The sequence below is a fragment of the Rhincodon typus genome, chromosome 20 (assembly GCF_021869965.1).
Source record: "Rhincodon typus isolate 14 chromosome 20, sRhiTyp1.1, whole genome shotgun sequence".
Classification (NCBI taxonomy): Eukaryota; Metazoa; Chordata; class Chondrichthyes; order Orectolobiformes; family Rhincodontidae; genus Rhincodon; species Rhincodon typus.
Window position 1 is genome coordinate 44,598,717 of NC_063351.1, and position 20,741 is coordinate 44,619,457.

Below are 20,741 nucleotides of genomic sequence, written 5' to 3' on the forward strand. Positions count from 1 at the left end.
GAGGGACGGAGCAATAAAATGTGTTCATCCTTGAGTGGGGTTTTGTAAAGAGTGTCCCGGCACTTTGGGGTTGGGGGTTGTAAACGATGTTGGTACATTGTGGGTTGGGGTCGTGCATAGATTGTTTAGCCACTCCCCCAACCCAAAGTGCCCAGACAATGTTGAAACACACTTTGGTGGGTGCGGTGTAAACTGTCAGAGGACCCTTGGGTAGAGGACATGAAGTGCAGACACACTCACTGAGGGCTAAGATCATGGAGTGAGGATCCAGTTGCTGAAGGGCAAGGTAATGTGGGAGGTCAGAAACGTTATTCACTCACTGAGGGTCAAGATCAAGAAGGGAGAGTTGGGGGACCCTGGGGTCGGGTCGATGTAAACAGTGTTGGAACGCAGTGGATTGGAGGCTTGTGAACAGTGTCGAGACACCACAGGGTGGGTGGGGGTGCTGACCAGTATCGGGGTACCCAGGGGTAGGAGGAGTGAACTGTTTTGGGAAGCCAGGGGTTGGGGGTGATGCTGGTGCTGAACAGTGCCAGGCCATCCTGATGTGGGAGAGTTTCTGGAACAGTGCTGTACTACTACCCTTGAGTGGGAAGGAGCAATCATATTGGAGCATTCTGTGGGAGGATTCAATGCTGGGGCACCCTGGGATCAGGAGAAGTTGTGTTGCGTCACTCCTGGATGATGAGTTGTTCTGGAGCAACCTTGGTGGAAAGAGACATGTTCTGGAACAGGTTAGGTTGGAGAGGAAGACCCTGTTGGAGTGCCGCTGTGTGGGGAAGGAAAATTGTGTCGGTTCAGCCTGTTTTGACGAGGGGTATCAGTGCTGGAGTACCCTCAAGTGAGATGGGCATACGGTGCTGGGTACTCTGGGGTGAAATGAGTGAGTACTTGGAGCACCAGGTAAAGGCACCATGGACGGAAGGTTTTTCAGTGTCAGACAGAGGGCGTTATAGGTTTTGACTGAGGACCTTCTTGGGATTGACACCCTGCTTGGGTGATGATCTCACTGCTGGGCTGTGGATTTCAGCATCTGGTTGACGGACTGGGCGCGGAGACTTTTAGAGTGTGAGACAACCCTGAATGGGGGTTGCAGCAAATATGATTGGGCAACCTGTGTGGAAGGGGATTAGTGTATGGAACATTCAAAAGATACTGGAAGGATTTATTAGGGACATGTTAGGGCAGAGGGGGCTGTGGCCCTGTTGGTGATAGAGCAATCTCTGGAATGGTCAACCAAACCTGGCTGGGTTTGGGAGATGCGAGAATTCTGGGCGGTTGTCCCTTTTTATTAGTACATTAAAGGTCAACTTTTTTTTTTATCTGTATAAGGATTGGGGAAACGTAATTTTATGTGAGTGTTGAACACTTTCCATAAAGAAATGTTGATGCTTTGTCTGGATGTTTCATTGAAACCTGACAAAGGATCTCTATTTGAAATTAATCTACCCTTTTCACATGGATTCAGATGAGTCTGTTGTGTATTTACAGAGATTTGTGTTTTTTTAGCCTTTGCAGGTTTTTTTGTTCTTTTTGCCTTTATTGTTGTCACTGGTTTTCAGTAAAGTGCAATGAGTGTGAGATTATGTGAAAATGCTCCCAGCAGCATGATAGCTTTTATCTTTACAAACTTGAGTTATGGCTGAAGAGAGCAATTTATTTCAGTGAAGTACCAGTGAGAACAATTTGAGTGATTTCTGTTCTGAATATTGCACAATAAGTGCATTGCCTTACTTTAGAGCTTATTAGTGCTAAGTGTACTCTAATAACTAGGAGTAGATTGTGTCCTGTTTCAACTCTATAACACTGAATGAAAATGACCGTCAAAGAGCTGTAATGTTATTGTGATTGTTTTGTTTTCTAATTTTTAGAGGCGCATATAGCGGTGGCTAATTGTATTCATTGAGTCACCTGATTTTGTTCCTTTCAGCACCTCTCCTACTGAAATGTTTGCAGTTATTAGTTGCAACAGGCCAGTTGCTCCAAGTAAGGTTCTTTTCAGGACCAAGTAATTTGCAACTTTTCTCATCTGTGGAATTATTTTTGAGGTATTACCATATTCTGTTAATGACCAGTGAAGCCAGTTAAGGGAATTTTAAAAAATTTTGTTTTTGGCATGAGGCTATCATTGGCATGGCTAACATCTGTGTCTATCCGCCAGTATTCTGGAGAAGATGACAGTGTGCTGCCACAGCTTGAACTGCTGCAATGTCCAAGTGATATAGATGTGCATACAGTGCAGCTTTTCTGTAAATGAATTGATGCAACTAAGTGGCTTGCTAAAATAAATCACTCCACCTGAATGTTAAATTTGAAGTGCATATCCAGTCTTAATTTACCTTGTGATCAGTGCACCATCATTTCCACCATCACCTGGACAAGTTCCGAAATCAATGTTTGGCTTTCTATTCATTCACTGGGATGTGGACGTTGACAAGACTGGTATTCGCTGCTTATTCCAAATAGTGGTTAGCTGCTTATTTGAACCATTGCAGACCATTTCAGTGCTGTTAGAAGGGAGATCAAAAGCTTTGACCCAGCGATGTTGGCAGAATGAGATATTTCCACATCAGGATGGTGAGTGACTTGGAGGAGATCTTGCAGGTTGTTCTCATTTATCTGCTGCCCTTGTCCTTCTAGGCAGTAAAGTCATTGGGTTGGAAGGTGTCTGTTTCATATACTCCACCTTCAAGAACTTGTCCTTTTCTGAACCATAGTAGAAGGATGATTTTGACTAACAATGACTCAGTAAACTGCTTTTTCCTATTCGGTGGCAGGGCTTTGTGGGCTCCCAAATACAGAAGTGATAATTCAGGTCCAGCTGCCTGGTCACATCTGGTGATCAAATATATCTGAACCAGCTGAAAATTGTGATGTATTAGTTTACTCACATCCTCATGTCCTGCCTGACACAAGGTGCCAGCTGTTCAAACTACTGTCGCATCCAAATGAGTGCACAGATGGAGCTTTACTTAAATTCATCCAATACACAACACTTCTGACAGTCTGCTGAGTCTGTGCAGAAATATCCACATATTTCTTAAGCCCCCAAAGGGGGCTTAATCCCAAAACCTGACTGAGATAAGCATGATATCATATAGGCAGGAAAGGGCTGTTGAAGGAGAAAATCAGCCATGAACTCATTCTGTGGGAGGTCCAGCTTGAAGGGCTGAAAGGGGTTCTGCTGTTTTTTGTTTCTTATGTTTCTAAGTTTCTACATTTCTATGGTGTTGAAAGAGCTACAGTCAGTTGCTGCAGTGCATTGTTTAGTTGGCACATGCTAAAATCATAGTACATCAGTTGACGAGCAAGTGATTGTTGAAAATAGTAGATGGTGCCTCAGTCAAGCAGGTTGCTTTGTCCTGGACATGTTTCCAGCTTTTTGGGTTTTGAAGCTACATTCATCCAGGCAAATGGAGTGTATTCCATCACTGTCCTAACTTGTGTCTTGAACATGGTGGATGGGCTTTGGGGAGTCAAGAGTTTGAGAATCAGCTGCATTATATTTTGTTTGACAGACCTCTGCATTTGGGAAGAGAGAAGGAGCTTTAAAGATGGTTCAGTGTTCCATTTGTAGCCATTGAATTCTCTTATTGAAGATGTTGCAAATAATGTCATTAGACTGATATTTGTGAACAAGATGAGGTCAAAACACAAGCCAGACATGCACAACCATGGATACAATATTGTACTAATGTCTGAGATAAGGTCTCCATGTTGATTCATCCTTGAGTTGAAATTTGCACCATATCTACCATAAGAGATAAAGCAATTTTTTTTACAGAAAGAGTGGTCTTGCCTGCAATATGATGGCAATGTTTAAGAAGCATTTAGACAGATTCGTGAACAGGCAAAGAATCGAGGATATAGACCATATGCGGGCAGATGGGATTAGTTTAGAATGGCTTCATGGTTGACACAGACATGGTGGACCGGAGATCCTGTTCTTATGAATAGAAAGAATGGAAATTTATTGTGACATGTACCTTTACATGAAAAATACAGTGAAAAGTTTTATAAGTCACCCCACCGCAGTGCCTACATCAATGACAGAAGTTATACATAATTTTTTTAAAAAGTAATATTAAGACAAAATTCATCACAGTTCAGTTAATGGTTCCTGGGCTTAGGAAAAGCCGATTAAGGAACGATGCAATACCCTGAAGACACAGCCAGACTGAGACTGCCATTCCGGAATGAGACTACCACGCCAGGAAATGACTGTGTGCCAGGCTGCTGGAACACCTGGAAGCCGAAGACAAAGAAGAACTCCACACGAGGAAGAGACTGTGGGACAAGACATCCTCATCAGGAAACCGCTGCGCTGTGCCGAGACATTACCTTTACTTAGGTGCCTGGGCCCAGCCTGAGACTCTGGGCCAGGGAGTTAGCCTGGGACTTGCTCCTTGCTTGCAGGGAGACTCTGGGCTTGGGTGGAGCTGCATTTGTCTAATTGTGATGTTGCTGCCACTGCTGGAGGCCTCCTCCGTCACCTGCCACTCTCCAGACCCAAAAGAAATGAAAGTGAAAAGAAAAGAACCAAGGAGAAAGAAAGCCAATGGGAATGAATGAACATGGGCTTAGCCCATCTACCCTACTAGTATCTTGATTCCCAGTGTTATACTTTTCTAAGCTCTAATGCCATAGAGTTGAGCTATGTTTAGAAACTTTGCAAAAGAAAGGTGAGTTGTTGCGAATTGACAGTACTATACAATGCATGCCATTTTGAAAAGTGCAGAGTTTGTTTAATGACCCATCTTTTCTAACGGATCTGAATATAGCAGCTGAGCAGACTAAATGGAGTGCAATTTTTGCTAATTTGTGTGTGAATGCGGGTTCCCTTTTCATAAGGGTAGAAGGAATTGGTGTAAGGTATTTTAATGTAACTGAATTATTTTAACCATGTAATTTAATACTGTTGGTTTTCCCATTGCCTTGCTGAGTTAGAGGACACTAGGGTTTGAGAGAGGTGCAATGAGTTAGTGAAAGTAAAGGATACTTTTATTGCCCCTGGAAAATATTTGTAAAATCCACGTCATTGTAGCACCTTCTAAACAGGTTTAAGAAGGCATGTTACAGCTGCTTGTAAAATTTTGGGCTACGGATTGGAAGGAAATTTCGGATATAAAGCACTGTTTTGATTCGTTTTCTAATTGACTAATCTTGAGGTCAGTCTGCTGCTATGCAGTGCAGATAAATGCTTCTTTATGGATATCATCTGATAAAGATTCTGTATCTTCAGCTTGTGCTTGGGCCAGTGTGTCCCAAGTCAGTAGCTATATGAAACACCAATCTTGTGCTGTTATAAAAATATTTGCCCTTGAGGGAGTGTGACGAAAATTCAATAACTGAATCCTGACATAAGGGGATTGTCCTCTTCAGAGAGATTAATTAGATTAAGCATATTTCATGAGAATTTAGAAATGGGAGTATTGTGCCTGGAGTTCAGATTTAGCATTGAGATTGCAAGCAGTTTGATTCAGTATGTGACAGTTGGCAGGGAGAATGATTGAATTGATGACGAGTGAATGGATTTTGTGATGGCAAGTGAAGATGAGGTATTCAGCTTTCCTAGTGTTTATGTGGAAAACTTGATGTTGAACGAACAGTGTGACACTACAGATGCCATAGAGGGATGGAGAGATGGTTCTGAGAGTTGAGTAACATCAGCGTTCACTTGGAATTTGGCATCCTATCTTTAGATTGTTTGTATATTTTTCAATTCAAAAGTGGTTGACCAGCTAGCGCTTATTGCACATCCCAGGTGCCCTTTGGAAAGTGGCAATGAGCTGCCTTCAAGAACTGCTGCAGTCTCTGTCATGTAGGAACACTCAAAATGCCGTTAGGCAGAGAATTTCATGGTTTTGACTCTGATAGTGTAGGAATGACAGTAAAGTTCCAAGTTATGAGGGTTTGTGGCTTGGAGGTATATAGAAGGTGGTAGTGTTCCCATGCATCTGCTGCCCTTGTTCTGCTAAGTGATAGAAAGCTTTGGAAAGTGCTGTAGAGTCATACAGCACGGAAACAGACTCTTCGGTCCAACCAGTCCATGCTGAATGTAATCCCAAACTAAACTATAGTCCCATCTGCTCCTGGCCTGTATCCCTCCAAACCTTTCCTATTCATGTACCCATCCAAATGTCTTTTAAACGTTGTAATTGTACCCACATCCACTGCTTCATCAGGAAGTTCATACCACAAGTGAACCACCCTCTGTGTAAAAAAATTTGCCTCTTATGTCTTTTATTAAATCTCTCTCCTGTCACCTTAAAAATGTGCCCCCTAGTCTTGATATTCCCTACCTTAGGGAAAAGACCACCACCATTAACTCTATCTATACCTCTTATTACTGTATAAAGTATAACCTATAACTGAGCAGCCAGAACAGGACACAGTATTCCAGAAGAGGCCTCACAGGAGGAGCCTTGGTGAGTTACTGCAATGCATCTTGTGGATAGTATCCACTCCTAGGGCCAGCAGATGAGAAATCAGAGTTAATACAAGAATAGATCATTGAGTGTTGGGGTGGGAAAGAAATCTTTTTAGGGTGTTCTCTGGCTACACCTGGACGTAAAGGTGCTCTATAAATAGAAGTTGTTGATGGATTAGAATGGAAGCAAGGCTAAGGCAGGTCCATTCAGCTAGGTAATGAAGAAAAGGTGTTGAAACTGTGGTAAACTATGCCAAAGGCTGCCTTTGTAATTGAGTTGTTTCTGCCTTCAGTTTTGGCAGTATGTCATAAACATGGCATGAGTGCTAGCAACAGGGTTAGAATTAGTGGGAAGAAATTATTCACGGCGTGATAAGCATTGGCTGGAGCCATAGCATTTGAAACACCTAATATTTTAATAAAGGTCAGAAGCTTGAGGGTTAGAATAGTGTAAATTTGATTCCATGGAGGCAGAAAATGAAATCTGTGTTTAACAATTCAGAGGCAAGTAAAGACAGTAATGGCAGGATAATATTTATTATGAAAAACAGTAAAACTTAAACTGTGATTATTTGAAGATTTAGCAAGGTTCTTAAAGACTGGTTAATTGACTAATATTTATTTATATTGCTTGCCTTTAAAAAGACTTCCCCACAAGGGAATTGTGGCTGAAGAGAAAGTCTTTTTAGGTAGTGTATAAAGCTGTTAAGTTGAAATCACAAATTAACTCGAATAAATAAAATTAATGGTCTTTTATGGACTTCCAAGTCTTAAATTGATGCTGTTCAAAATGTTTAATATCAGTTGATCTCCTGTGATACTGCTCAGGATAGGTCAGAGAATAAAAAGCGTTATCAGGAAAGCGTGATTTACGAAGTTATGTGAAGCGTAGCTGTGTGTAAGTTGATTTAAGGCCACACTGTGTAATTGCTGTTCCTTCCTTGGGTTGATTGGAAACTGATTGATCTTAGCATATTCTCAGGTTAATTACAGGGCAAGCTGCCTTTCTTCTGCATTGTGCTTGAAATAAATTTGCATACGTGACATCTGAATTGTGAGAGAAGTGTGTCAAAAACCTGAATATTTCAACCTGCAGTCTTGGGCTTAGTGCCTTTTTAGCAGTTAGTATAAAGTCAAATGTCCTGAAGAAGGACAGCATATAAATGGCAAATGGTATTTGGAGCATGAGCCCAGGATGTGGAGAATAAATTTAATCTCAACTGCTGTTGTCACCCTGCTGTAGAACCAATGTACTGAATTGTTTTTATTTTATGACAAAGGGGATTGTCTGGATGAGATGAGTATCCATCACCTATTGTAGAATTCCTTGGGTAGTATTGAGTACAACGTAGTACTGGAATGAGATTTGTACATTGCTTGTGAACTTCTTCCTGGGTGCTGCTCTGGATGAACCAGAGTATTTGCCTGAAGTTTATGAAAGATTGCGAAGTCAGTGCATTGTGTTTTTGCTTTTATTTTGTCAAAACCAATTGAATAAGTATATGCTAATAACACTTTTAAAAATATACCATTGGTACATCCAAGCAGACCCAAAACAGATAATGAGAAAACCATGGCAACTGGAGGAAGAGATGGAGGCCGTGTGTTCTGTGTGAGAACAAAATTGGTGTTTCAGTAATTAATCCAGGTTGGCATTAATCCCAGGCATGTTGATGCAAGCTGTGTTGTCATTCTGCGATGATCAACTCAAAGAAGAGAAAATCTAATCATTGCCCCTTGACCTTCAATTGCATCACCATCACTGAATACCTACTACCAACATACTAGGACATTATAGTTGAAAGCTGTGATATTATAGCTGAAAGCCATCAATTTTATCCAGAAAGTGTTGCAAATTCTTATCAAGTCTAGGAGCATGTGTAAGGAGAGAAACAGTTGACTTTTCCTTGCATTTCGAGCATTTTCTGCTTCATTTCATATTTTCATCTTGCGCAGTGTTTTGTTCATGGCTCATTATAGATGTTCATTTAAACTGTGAAGAAGCACCCAGCATCATAATCCAACACTTTCAAAGTTCTTCCAAACTTGGGTTGCATTTGGTGAGAGAATATTGATCTTGATAACGCTGAAATGAAATACTGGTAATTACATATTTGTCATTGGGTGCTGTGATGGAAGTAATTTAAGATGATGAATTAAATGTATTAAGGAACCTCAAAGTGCCTCGTGTTAACTCTAGTGTATTGGTGCCAATATGCTGAACGTTGTCAAAATGTTGGAGAATGTTTTCAGAGTACACTGAAAATTTAGTCTGTGTCACACACCAATAGTTTCTCATGGGGTGAGTAAAGTATAATTAGTTGCTGCTGTCTCTTAAATCTGGACTTATATTTCTGAGGCTGAAGTTATCAGAAAATTAATTTTGCATCTGGCCAGGTATAGCTAATATTGGGTGCAGCTTATGGCTAAATGAGATGCTAATAGCTGCAGAGCTCATTTATCATTTGAGGTGAGGGAGCCAGCAAAAGATGGAGTCTCTTTATTACAAGGCCTTTGACAGACCTTTGCACTATTGATTGATGATCCAGGTTAGTTGAAGCACAATCATTTGGATCCCATTGTTGTTGCTGTGTTTAAAAAAAATACTTGCCTTATATAATTAGAAGAAAAACACCCAGACTTAGAAATCCTAAAGTAGAGCATACAAATTGACAGCATACAGCTTTGTGGCCATGATCACTTACACAGCTAGTACCTGATTATAGTCATATGTTTACATATATGGAACAGTGAATTGTTTCTCTACAGATAAATAGAGGATTAATTGAAGTATAAGTGAGTCTGGAATGCACAATTCTGATTCCAAGTATCAGGGTGCAGAATAGAATTTAGATTTCTTGCTGTCAAAGGCAGAGAGTTATACTTGCTATCAAATTCCTTTATGGCCTTTCTACCTCTATCTTGGTAAGCTCTTTCATCTCAAAACCCTCATGGTTTCCATGCTCCAATTTTGCCCTATCTAAATTGCTTCACCATTGGCATCTATGCTTTCAGCTCACTGGACCCTAACTCTGGAAATCCCTGCCTAATCTGTTCTGCTTCATTACTTACCTTTTTGACCATCTGTCTTAATATCATTTTATGTAATTGGTGTTGAATTTTGTAACACACATTGTTATGTTTTACTATGTGGAAGGTGCTATATGATTGTAAGTTATGTATAAGAGCATCCCAGATTTAATCTTTTAACGGCCATGATTTGAGTTATCCCTGCTGATTGAGAGATGAATATAAGGAAACCAACATCACTGTAAACAGGTAATGTGGTCATTATAACTTTGCAGAAGTTTGCTGTGTATAATTTGGTTGCTGCATTTCTCAATTGCAATAATGATTCCATTTCAAAAGTATTTCATTGGCTCTGAAATGCTTTGGGACATTCTGAGGATGTGAAAGGAATCTGTAAATCTGTGGAATTTTTTTACTGCAGAGGCTGTCAATGCTGTTATAGAGACATGTTTTCATCAGTAAGAAATCAGAGGTTAAGGAGGAAAGGCAGTAAACAAGAATTGAGGATTATCAGATCAGCCATGATCTGAGTGACTAGTGGAACAAACTCGATGGGCTGAATGGCCTAATGCTGCTATGTTTATGGTCTTATATTTCTACGACACATTTCATAAGTCATTCTTCATGGTCCCTGACTAGGCAGTGGTGTGGATTCAGAAATGTGGACCTCCTGTTCCTGGCTATCACCACTTACTGATTCCTGCTGGAAACATGTCTGATTATTGGTCCCTGTCTGGTTAAGGCTTATTACCTTGTAATTTTCTTTTTCTCCCTCAAGTACCTCAGATCATTATCATAGCAGAAGCAGCCTGTCTGACAGGAAGCCTCAAAGTTTAATAGCTCGTTCACACTCAGTAGTTGAACTCTTCCTTGAGGAAGTGTTTTTGGGGTGGTGTAGTGGCAGACCTGTGGCCCAGTCACCAACAGCAACAGCTCACTGGAAGCAATGCTTAGTGTTGCAGAGAAAAGCAATCTTATTGACATTGTGCTCCAAAATATTGCTGTTCTACATTTCTGCTTCATATTGCTGAAACTTGAATCGGGTGGAAAGGCTGCAATAGCTGTTCTGTAGCACCAGTTTGTTTAAAATTTATAGTGCCTTTGTTGGAGGTAGAACAGAGGGTAAATTACTTTACATATTAAAATGTATACTTTAAATATTTGATGACCTAGGATCTTTGTGAGATGTTGCTTGTAGCCCTCTGGCATATTGGTTCAACTGTTATTAGATTTATCTTGAATTGGTCTTTTCACTTATTTATTACGTTGCTGACATTTTGACCCCTAAAAATGTAACTAGATTCTAACTTATTTTTCTGAAAAATTCCCAATTATTTTGAAATTGTACAGAAAAAAATTACTGTTATATTAATTTATTTTTGTTGCTTTTCACCAGCACTTTAATTAACCTTCTGCTGAAGTCAAATTAATTCATCTAACTGAAAATATTTTAAGGATGTTGAAGAGGGTCTGTTGTTTTGTCAGGTTCTCATTACAAGTACAGCTCTATTTTCCCATTTTCCTGTCAGACAGGTTGCTTCTGCTATGAGAATGATCTGAGGTACTTGACATTCCATGGAGCACAAGTTCAGGGCAGCGACAGACTTGGTTTAAAAAGTGCTCTCAGGCCAGTACCTACGTAATTTTGCTTTCAGCTATGGCATATTCATTCTGACTTCTGTAACATTCACTCCAAATATTCATGCCATTGTTAGAAGTCATATGACACCAGGTTATAGTCCAACAGGTTTATTGGAATCTCACAAGCTTTTGGAGCGCAGCGCCTTCGTCAGGTGCACTGAGGGATCAGGGCACACCGGCACACAGGTTATAGGCAGAGAGATCTAGAGCACAGATCAAAAGATCATACAACTGGTGTGAGTGGAATGTCAGATGATAAGTCTCTGCAGGTGACCAAGAGTGTTAGATGGCATGTAAAGTGTTTATAAAGTCAATGTGAGTGCTGTGCTGTCGTGACAATCAGGCAGAGCCATAGGAATATACAAAAGGTAACATCTCGGATTAGACACTGAATTGTAGGTGTGAGGCTTTGTTCAGAATCTCTCTCGGAGTTTTAACTTGGAATCAGGCTGGTTTTATTCCAAAAGCTGGAATTTATAAGATGCCACACTGACAGTGATTACAAATTGTGTATTTTTTGAACAAAACAGAATGTGTTGCAAGTAAACATCTTGGATGAACTGATTCACCCCATAGATTTATTAATGTGTGTGTGTGTGTGTGTGTGAGTGTGTGATAGAGAGAGATAGGGTCTGTGTCTGTGTCTGTGTCTGTGTTTGTGTTTGTGTGAGAGAGAGTGTGCGTGCACGTGTGTGTGTGAGAGAGAGTGTAATAAATAATTCAAAACTGTACAAACTAATTAAGGTAGATGATAACAGTTTAACAAGGTGATGCTGTCAAAACTGGAAAGTAAGGAAGATATTACTGATAAGAACAGTCTGGTGGAGTCACCGGTAGTGTGACGTGAACTCAAGTATACGGTCGAGGCCACCTTCATGGGTACAAAACTTGGCTATCAGTCTCTGCTCGGCAATTCTGCGTTGTTGTGTATCTTGGAGTCCGCCTTGGAGGATGCTTAACCGAAGATCAGAGTTGAAAACCCTTGACCGCTGAAGTGTTCCCCGACTGGGAGGGATCATTCTTGTCTGACAGTTGTTGTGCAGTGTCCATTCATCTGTTGTCCACCCCAGTCCAACACCGGAATCTCCACATCATGCCATCGTTAGTTGTAGGACGGTGTTTGCAGAAATGGAGAAAGAAAAGTTTTATGAACCTATGAATTCCGAGCAGGAGTAGGCCACTCAGTCCCTCTAGCCTGCTCTGCCATTTATTAAGATCATGACTGAATTCCATATTCCTGCTTATCTTTGATAACAAGTTACTCATTGTTAGTGAAGAGCCTAGCTTTCTCTGCTTCACAAGTATTGAATGACCCCATCTCTACTGCTCGCTGGGGAAGTGTGTTCTAAAGACTCCTAGAATCATACAGTAAGGAGACAGACCCTTCAATCCAACTCATTCATGTTGACAAAGTTTCCCAAATTAAACTAGTCCCACTTGCCTGCATTTGGCCCATATACCTCTAAAGTTTTCTTATTCATGTACCTATCCAAATGTCTTTTAAATGTTGCAACTGTACTGCATCTGCCATTTCCTCAGGCAGTTCATTCCACATATGACTCATCCTCTGTGTGAAAAACTTGCCCCTCGACTCCCTTTTAAATCTTTCTCCTCTAGCCTTAAAAATATGCCCCCTGGTTTTGAACTCCCCTACCCCAGGGAAAAGACCTTTGCTATTCACCTTATCTATGCCCCTCATGATTTTATAAACCTCCTATAAGGTCACCTCTCAACCTCCTACACTCCAGTGAAAAAGTGTCTCTGCCTATCTTTATAACTCAAACCCTCCAGTCCTGGCAACATTCTGGTTAATCTTTACTGAACCTTCTTCACTTTAATAATATCCTTTCTATAGCAAGGCAACGAGAACTGTACACAGTACTCCAAAAGTGGCCTCACCGACGTCCTGTACAACCCCAACATGATGTCTCATCTCCTATACGTAATGTTCTCTTAAATCGGAAACTTCTTATTTGTAAACTGTATTCCCTAGGTCTAGTCAGTCTCACAAGGGGAAACATCCTTCCGGCAGCCACATGACAGTGACTGAACTTGTGTTGAATTCTCCTGTAGTGCAGAAATGGCTTTGCAACAGAAATTCCTTCCTCCTCGAGTAGAAAATCAGTCCAAGAAGATCAAATGTTCTCGACCTTCCCTGTCATGTAAACAATGAATAATTCATTTTGAAACGGCCACATCTGTCTCTTTGAATCTAGTTGTGAAAAATAATGGACCAGATTTAGCTATATCCTAATATCTTGCAGTCTTTGCTTTAAGTTAGATTTGTGCCTGCATCCTTCATCTCAAAAGAATTTTGCTTACTAATTTGCTGAGCAACACAGTATCTTGGATTTGAGTGAACAAAGCCACTAAATGTGCTTCTCCTTAATGAGATTCATTTGAATATAACTCTGAAAGGACTGAGAAAGTGGATAAGGAAAGGGAGCTGAACTTAACGGCAAAAATTGAGTTAAAAAGAGTGGATTAAAAGAGAAGTAAATTACAAAACAAAATAATTCCCAACCCACAGGAATGTACCTCTGCACTTAAGTTGTTTTTGGTGTCAGAAAAGTTGATAGGCAGTTGCTAACTGTTACCATGACATCAAAAAGTATTTGGGCTTTTTGATTACTGGTTGTAAATACCTGCACGAGCTTATTTTGTATCTATTGCAAAATACTGCATCTTTACCACACCTATTCCTTTTAATAAAGAAGCAGGAAGCTGGATGCTATTTTAGCAAAGCCAGCGATGGAGTGGTGCGCATGGGTGATACTTTTTAGGTATTGAACACGCATAAACTCCTTGCTTGAACTTTTGTACAATATTTACGCATAAATAACAGGAAGTGCCATTAACTTCATTATTTTGGCAGTAAATGTTTCTCAATAGTTACTTGTTTCCTCTTCCGTTTTCAGAATCTTCGCTGGTTGAATGCATATTGGTTTTTGAGTTCTGTCACTGAGACGATGGTATAGTACTGGAAGAGCCCGGAAAACATATTCGTTTTGAGATAAATTAAGAGTTTGTGTTTTCTTAACCAGGTATCTCATCCAAAAGATGGCAGAGATATTAAACTGAACATTCTCTCTGTTCTCTCCTTCACAGGTCTGAAGAAGGATCACTGAACCTGAAATGTTAATTTTGCTTTGTCTGCACAGATCCTGCCAGACCTGCTGAGTTTCTTCAGCAATTTATTTTTTTTATCTGGAAAAAAGAATCTTCCGTCCCTGGGGAAGGTTAGTTGAAGGGCAATATTGCTCAATGCCAGCCTGTGATGAACTTTACTCGACCCAAAATGCTGTCCTGCTTTCCCAACCCCTACCCTGGATTTTCTTACCTCTTCAATCTAGCATCAGTGCCACTGTGTTAACACGATGCATCTCCTAACTTTCCTTCCTTCCTTCCTCACATTTGTACTTGCAAACTCCTAATGTTTCTTAATCATTTGTTGATTAATTTTACCCTTTTTTAAAACAAAATTCAGCCCTGACAATATCCTGCACATTGAACTGTGCTGTTTGTCTTGATTTCCTTAACAAAAGATCATCTGTCCAACCTGTTGCAAGGTTTCTGGGTTCTAACATTGAACTGTGCTCCTTAGTGAATTCAGGCTATGCTTAACTTGTCCAGTTAAAACAGATTAAATTCTTGACTTTGTGTGCAATCTAAAATATGTCTTGTGGGCCTTGGATTAAAGGAAAGCTTCTTCTTAAATAACCTTTAGACAATGAAGATGAACATTGTTGATCTTGTGCCATTATGAAACTCAGTTATGATGTTTGTATAGCATTTTAACAGCAATTTTATGTAATGAGAGAAAGTACAAATCAATGGTGTGGGCCTTTAAGTGCTGCCTGGCAATGCACAACGTATCATTTTCAAATTTGGATACCGTAAAGGAAATGCCTCGACACTTCACTTCAAGATGAAGTTTTTTGTAGTGAGATAATTTATAGGAAGTCATGGTAGTTGTTCTATGCTGTTAGCATTAAACGTGCTATAAGAATGCCAGTTGTTGTTATTTTCCACCTTCAGGTTTTGCCCTTGATTGCATTCTCAGGATGACATCTTCGTTAGTCCAGCAACATGCACGCTTTACTGAACTGGTGTGTCAACACTGGGCAGAGCTTGAATAATAGTATAGAGGTGTGATAAACCCTTTATGTTAGGGACTTATTCTGGTGCATTCATTTAATACATTCTCAAAGCAGAAAATCTGGGGTTATTACCTGTATTTAGCTGTGTCACAATATCTAACTTCATACCTTCTGTAAAGCAGATTTTCCCTTAAGTTGAGATCTCACGTATTAAGACTTTTGAGAATGGCTTTTTAAGGAAGATTTTGCTGATGATACTATTTAACATTGATGCTTCAGTTGCGTTTTTTTTCCCATTTAGCACATTGAAATGCAGAAGGTGTCTAAGTGCTTTGAGCCCCATTTATAACTTCTGCAAACCTTGGGACTGTAGAGAATTTATTTTTGCATAGGGCCAGTGATAATATTAGTATTATTGGACTTGGCTAATTTTGACATTGCATGAATATGTTAGCAAATTTAATGCCTTCTGGCCAGTGAAAATTACAGTGGATCAGGAAGACTTTATCTGATCTGAAGTTTTATTTTAATGTTTTTAATTCAGATTTTTTACCATATCTAATGACAAATCAGTAGATTCGCTGCTAAATTTCTGGGGAAAGCCGTATTTTAAAATTTAGAAAGATTCTGAGTTTGACTCCAAGGTTTGCACAGTATGCTGCAGGTGAATAATCTTTAGATTGTTGCGGGTATAAGTTGTTTGTATGTTTGGCAAGCAGCCGAATGAAAGAGGTGTTATATTAAGTGCAACGACATAATGTTGGATGATAAAATCGCCCATTGCTTGACAAAAGCAAGCTCAGCATTTGGCAGACTCACCCACAGACTTTGGAGAGAGTTTGCCTAAACAGAGATATTCTCAATCACTTCTATATGGCCTTGAGGTGTGGATAGCTTCCGAGTGTCACAGAACACCCAGATGTATTGCACCTTCACTGTTTAAGGTGTGTCTGCAACATCTAATATTGGGTCAGGTTTCTAATATCGGGAGCATGCTCAGCAGAGCTTGGCTTTTCTTGGTTAACCATGTGGGCTCACGTGGAGGATTCTCACCTACAAAGGCAATATTCTCCAGCCTGCTGAGCTGACGAACCCACATAACAGGACTCCCCAAACTCTGATACAAAAATCAATTTTAGGCTAAAGCCCTAAATGCCAATTTCAGAACCTGCAATTTGATCTCCATTAAGCGGGGGAAAAGAAGCACTCAGGACAGATCCAAATTGAGACAAGTCTATCTTCAAGCAGTCTCAATGTTTGAAGAGGACAGAGGCAATCAAGCACACTGGAAGGCCAATGCCGACGCCCATCTTTCCACCAATGGTTTCATACAAAATGCATTCCGGTGTCACCATTTGCGTGACTGCCCATAAAATTTTCTGATTTGCACAAAACTTTTTGGATACCTTTTCATCTACTGCAAATATGATCTTAACATATCTGCAGGTTTAAAGTAAAAAAAAATTGAGGAAACTCAATTCCTGTGGTAGAAAATGTGCAGTGCAGCAGCATCTCATTGTGAATATCTAGTCTGCCATGTTTGCTGTTTGTGAAAATAACGATTTGAGGCTTGCATGAAAGGCAGGATGTTAAGGTACATGCAATTGGATCTGCAAATCAAGATTTGGTTTTATATCATATAACTAAAGTCACCAACCTGATGAACAACTGGCTTTCTTACTGAACACTCATTCATTGAAGTGATAGGAGAATCATCTGATAACTAACACCATATTCAGAACCATGTGCTGTCCATTAGGATAAGCGCAAGAACATAGGTAAAGGGTGTAAACTGGACAGCTCCTCCACTCTGCTATGTCATACAGATTAGCCATGATGTAACAGAAACTAACTTTATTCAACTGCCTTGGCTCCATATCTTTCCATTACATTGTCTAGCCAATTGGTCTGAAGGCAAAGCAGACTTTTATTGAGAATATTTGTGAACAATGTTGAATTAATTGACTCAACCTTTGGTCAGCGCCTGAAGAATGGTGCTGTGTTCAGAAGGGCAAATGGAATGTAGTTCCAATATAGTTCTGTAAAGAAGACATCTTGGGAACTAATGCTTCAGAATGGTGAGAAAGTTATGATTAGTTTTGCCGTTTTAGTTTGAGTTCTGAATTTGAGTTCTGCGTGTTTAAAGAACCTGATGTTATCACATTTTGTAAAAATTACCCTTTAGGAAAGCTGATTACTGCAAAGTCTTCACTGAGATATGGACAAAGAGAACTCCAATGTTAAACTACAAAAAAATCTGTCTGTTATTAATCTGGCTTGCCTGGGCCCGTCTAGTAAATGATTGTTTCGGGAGCTTTTTGGAGTTCGTACTGTGGCTGAAGCTGTATTGATTGGCCACCATTTTGTAATGTCTGATATTCAAAAGATCTACCAATATCATCCTGAGAAATGGTCTACATGTAGCATTTTCATTAGATATCCAGTTGAAATAATGGATGGGCTACAGATTCATGACAGCTGAATTCTAGTTTTTGTCTTTCCAAGTGTGGGTTCTGCCTAAAGAGAATCTTTTGAACTCCCAACATAAGAATTAAGCTTTGTGACTGATTGGTATTGTCATTGTTAACTGGTAGGGTCTGAAGAGAATGTATTAACAGCATCCCATTGACAATGCAGTTTGTACTTTCATGTTGCTGTTTTGGTTTCTGCTAATGATGTGTGGGTACCTCATGGAGTCAGTGCCAGCATCAAAGCAGCCTTGTCAACTTTACTAAAGATGGCCTTAGTGAATCTGGCAAGTTTCTTGATATTCCTGAATTGTTTTCTGGACCTGTTTTGGAAACCAGGTACACTAATACTGTACAGCAAAGGCAGTGGTTAAAGTCCATGTGTCTCTTTTCTCCCCCCTTGAGTATTGTTACCATTATGCCAAATGTGCCAAGTGCCAGCAGTCCTCTTCAGATGTTACACCAATGATTTGTTTAGGCAAAAATCTCAGTTTAATGGGAAGCTACAGCATTTGTTCCTGGATGTGTTAGAAATTCAGTAATTCAAGGACAGAGGCCATGTCCCAGCAATGCAGTAAGTGGAGGTTGAAAGTGTTTTGCCTTGATCTGCTGCTGCTTTACTTTCTAGGTGCAAGGTTAATTCATTTTTATTGATGGAATTATAGATTAGCTGTAATTTAAGGAAACATTTGAGACTAAAATTATTCCCTACTGCTAGGAAACAAGTTATTTGTAGGAAATTATTTTACTGGCAATGTATTAAAATTCTGTAAGCCTCATTCAAAGGTTTGTGTATTTTTACTCCTTCGTTCTTTCCAAAATTTGTGGGATAGGTTTTGGAATTGCAAGGGACAAGCTGATTTCAATCTAAACTCAAATGTCATCATTCAGCTTTTTCCACAATTCCTGCAAACTTGTTGGAGAAAGGGGACTGCAGCAGGACTGCAGTATATGGCTGTCGGAATTATTTATGAGCCCATAAAAATTGTATTGCAACATTAAACGAAATTTGTCAAGAAACCGATGTACGTGAAGCATTATGCAAAAGTTAGAAAGTGTTGACCTTATTTTTCAGCAGTGGACCTTGAATAAAACAAAATCTGGACTGGGCCAAATGCCAATTTTTTTCCCCTCCCCACTATTCCTGAATGTATTTGCACAAGTATCCATCGGCAAGTGGGACCTTAACCGTGTAGATAGTGTTTCTGTGCAAACATTGCCAGTGAGTGTTTGTAAGTTAGTTGATAGTGAAAGACTTGAGATATTTTCTAATCAACCTGTCCAGATATGTTGTTACAACTTCTGGAGCAGGTGGAACTTGAACCTGTGCCCCATGGTTCAGAGACAGGGACATTACCACTGTGCCCCAAGAGCCCATTTGAAAGACTTGACAATGTGATTCAACAGTGCTCAGCTGATGTCCGTGCTTAAGTACTTAAGCAGTGGCCATTGGTGTTCAGGAACACAAGTTATTCATTTTTTATTCTTTCGTGGAACATGTCCATCAATAGCGAGGCCATCATTTTCTGCTAATTCCTAATTGCACTTGAAAGACTTACAAACTTGCAAACAAGAAGCAGCAGTAGGCCATTCATCCCCTTGAGTTTGCTACACCATTTAATAAGATCATAGCTGATATGTTTCTGTTTTGGATTGTACATTCCCATCTACTCCTGATGACAATAGATTGTTGTTTGGAAAGGTGTTAAAAATATTCAACATTTGCTTCCACTGCTTTCTGCGACAAAGTTCCAACGTTGCACAACCCTCTGATTTCTCCATATCTGTCTTAAAAGTGACATTTAATATCAAATCTGGACTCCCCCCACAAGAGGGAAATCATTTCCATGTCCACCTTAAGATCATTCAAGATCTTATTTTTAATCAACCTGTTCAAACATGTTATATCACACCTCTGAAGGAGATGGGTCATGAGTGTGGATTTTCTGGCCCAGAGTTAAGGACATTGCCACCACATTATACTTCTGACAAGTTATCCTCGTGAATTCAAGCCCAGTTTCTCACAAGTTAACCTGTTCATTTCATGCATCGATCTAGTAAATCTCCTCTGAACCACCTCCAGTGCATTTACATTTCTTACATGAAACCAAAACTTAGCAGAGATAAAAGATCTGGTCTTGACAATGCCATGTATAAATGATGTTTTTATTACAAGGGGATTAAACATATAAGCATTATCTTTGCTGCCTGAAGTACTTGCTGTATCAGCATAATTTTTTGTGACTCATGCAGTAGATCACCTAGATCCTTCCACACCTTGGAATTCTACAGGCAATTTCTTTGTTTTGTATTTTTGTATTTTTTCCTTCCAAAATGAACAACTTAACTTCTTCTTGCATGTTACTCCATCTGGCAGATTTCTGTCCACTCATTCAACTTGTTCATTTGCAAACTCCTTTTGTCTCCTTGCATAAAATTTGAGGCACCAGTGTAGGCCCCTGCAGGAAGTAATTCACCCAGCCTGCCAAATCAGGAAAAGAATCACTTATGCATACTCTGTTGTCTACCAGCCAGCCAATCTTCTGTCAATGCTTGTATGTTCCAGCTTTTTGATGAGTATATTCAACAAAGAAATCAAACTTAAATTCCTGCTGTTTTCTAATCATCTTGTTCAGAGATGTTACTGTACACCTTTGGAGCAGGTGCGACTTAAACCCAGGCTCCTTGGCTCAGAGGTAGGGACATTGCCATGCAACCACAAGAGCCCCACAGGATAGACCGGAAGATCTGCCAATGCTGTACATCAGGAACAGAAACAGAAGTTTTTGGCACAGCTCAGCAGGTCTGGCAGTGGCTGTGAAGAAAAATCAGAGTTAACATTTCGGGTCCAGTGACCCTTCCTCAGAACTGATGGTAGCTAGGAAAATGTTGGTTTATACATAGAAGATTAGGTGGGGGGAGGAGTTAAGGATTAAATGATAGGTGGGATAGAGCCCAAAAAGAGACAAAGGAATTAATAGCGATCTGGTTAGGAAGGTGAATAGCTGTTAATGGGGAATATTGGTGACTAACAATAGGTAGCGTGTAATGGCAGACTTTGTGATACGAAGG

General features: G+C 40.0%; 1 protein-coding gene across 1 annotated transcript in view; it reads left to right on the top strand.

The window, feature by feature from the left end:
• r3hcc1l (R3H domain and coiled-coil containing 1-like) overlaps window positions 1–20,741 on the top strand; it is a 77,069-nt gene that overhangs the window by 516 nt on the left and 55,812 nt on the right. The gene's annotated exons all lie outside the window — the stretch shown is intronic.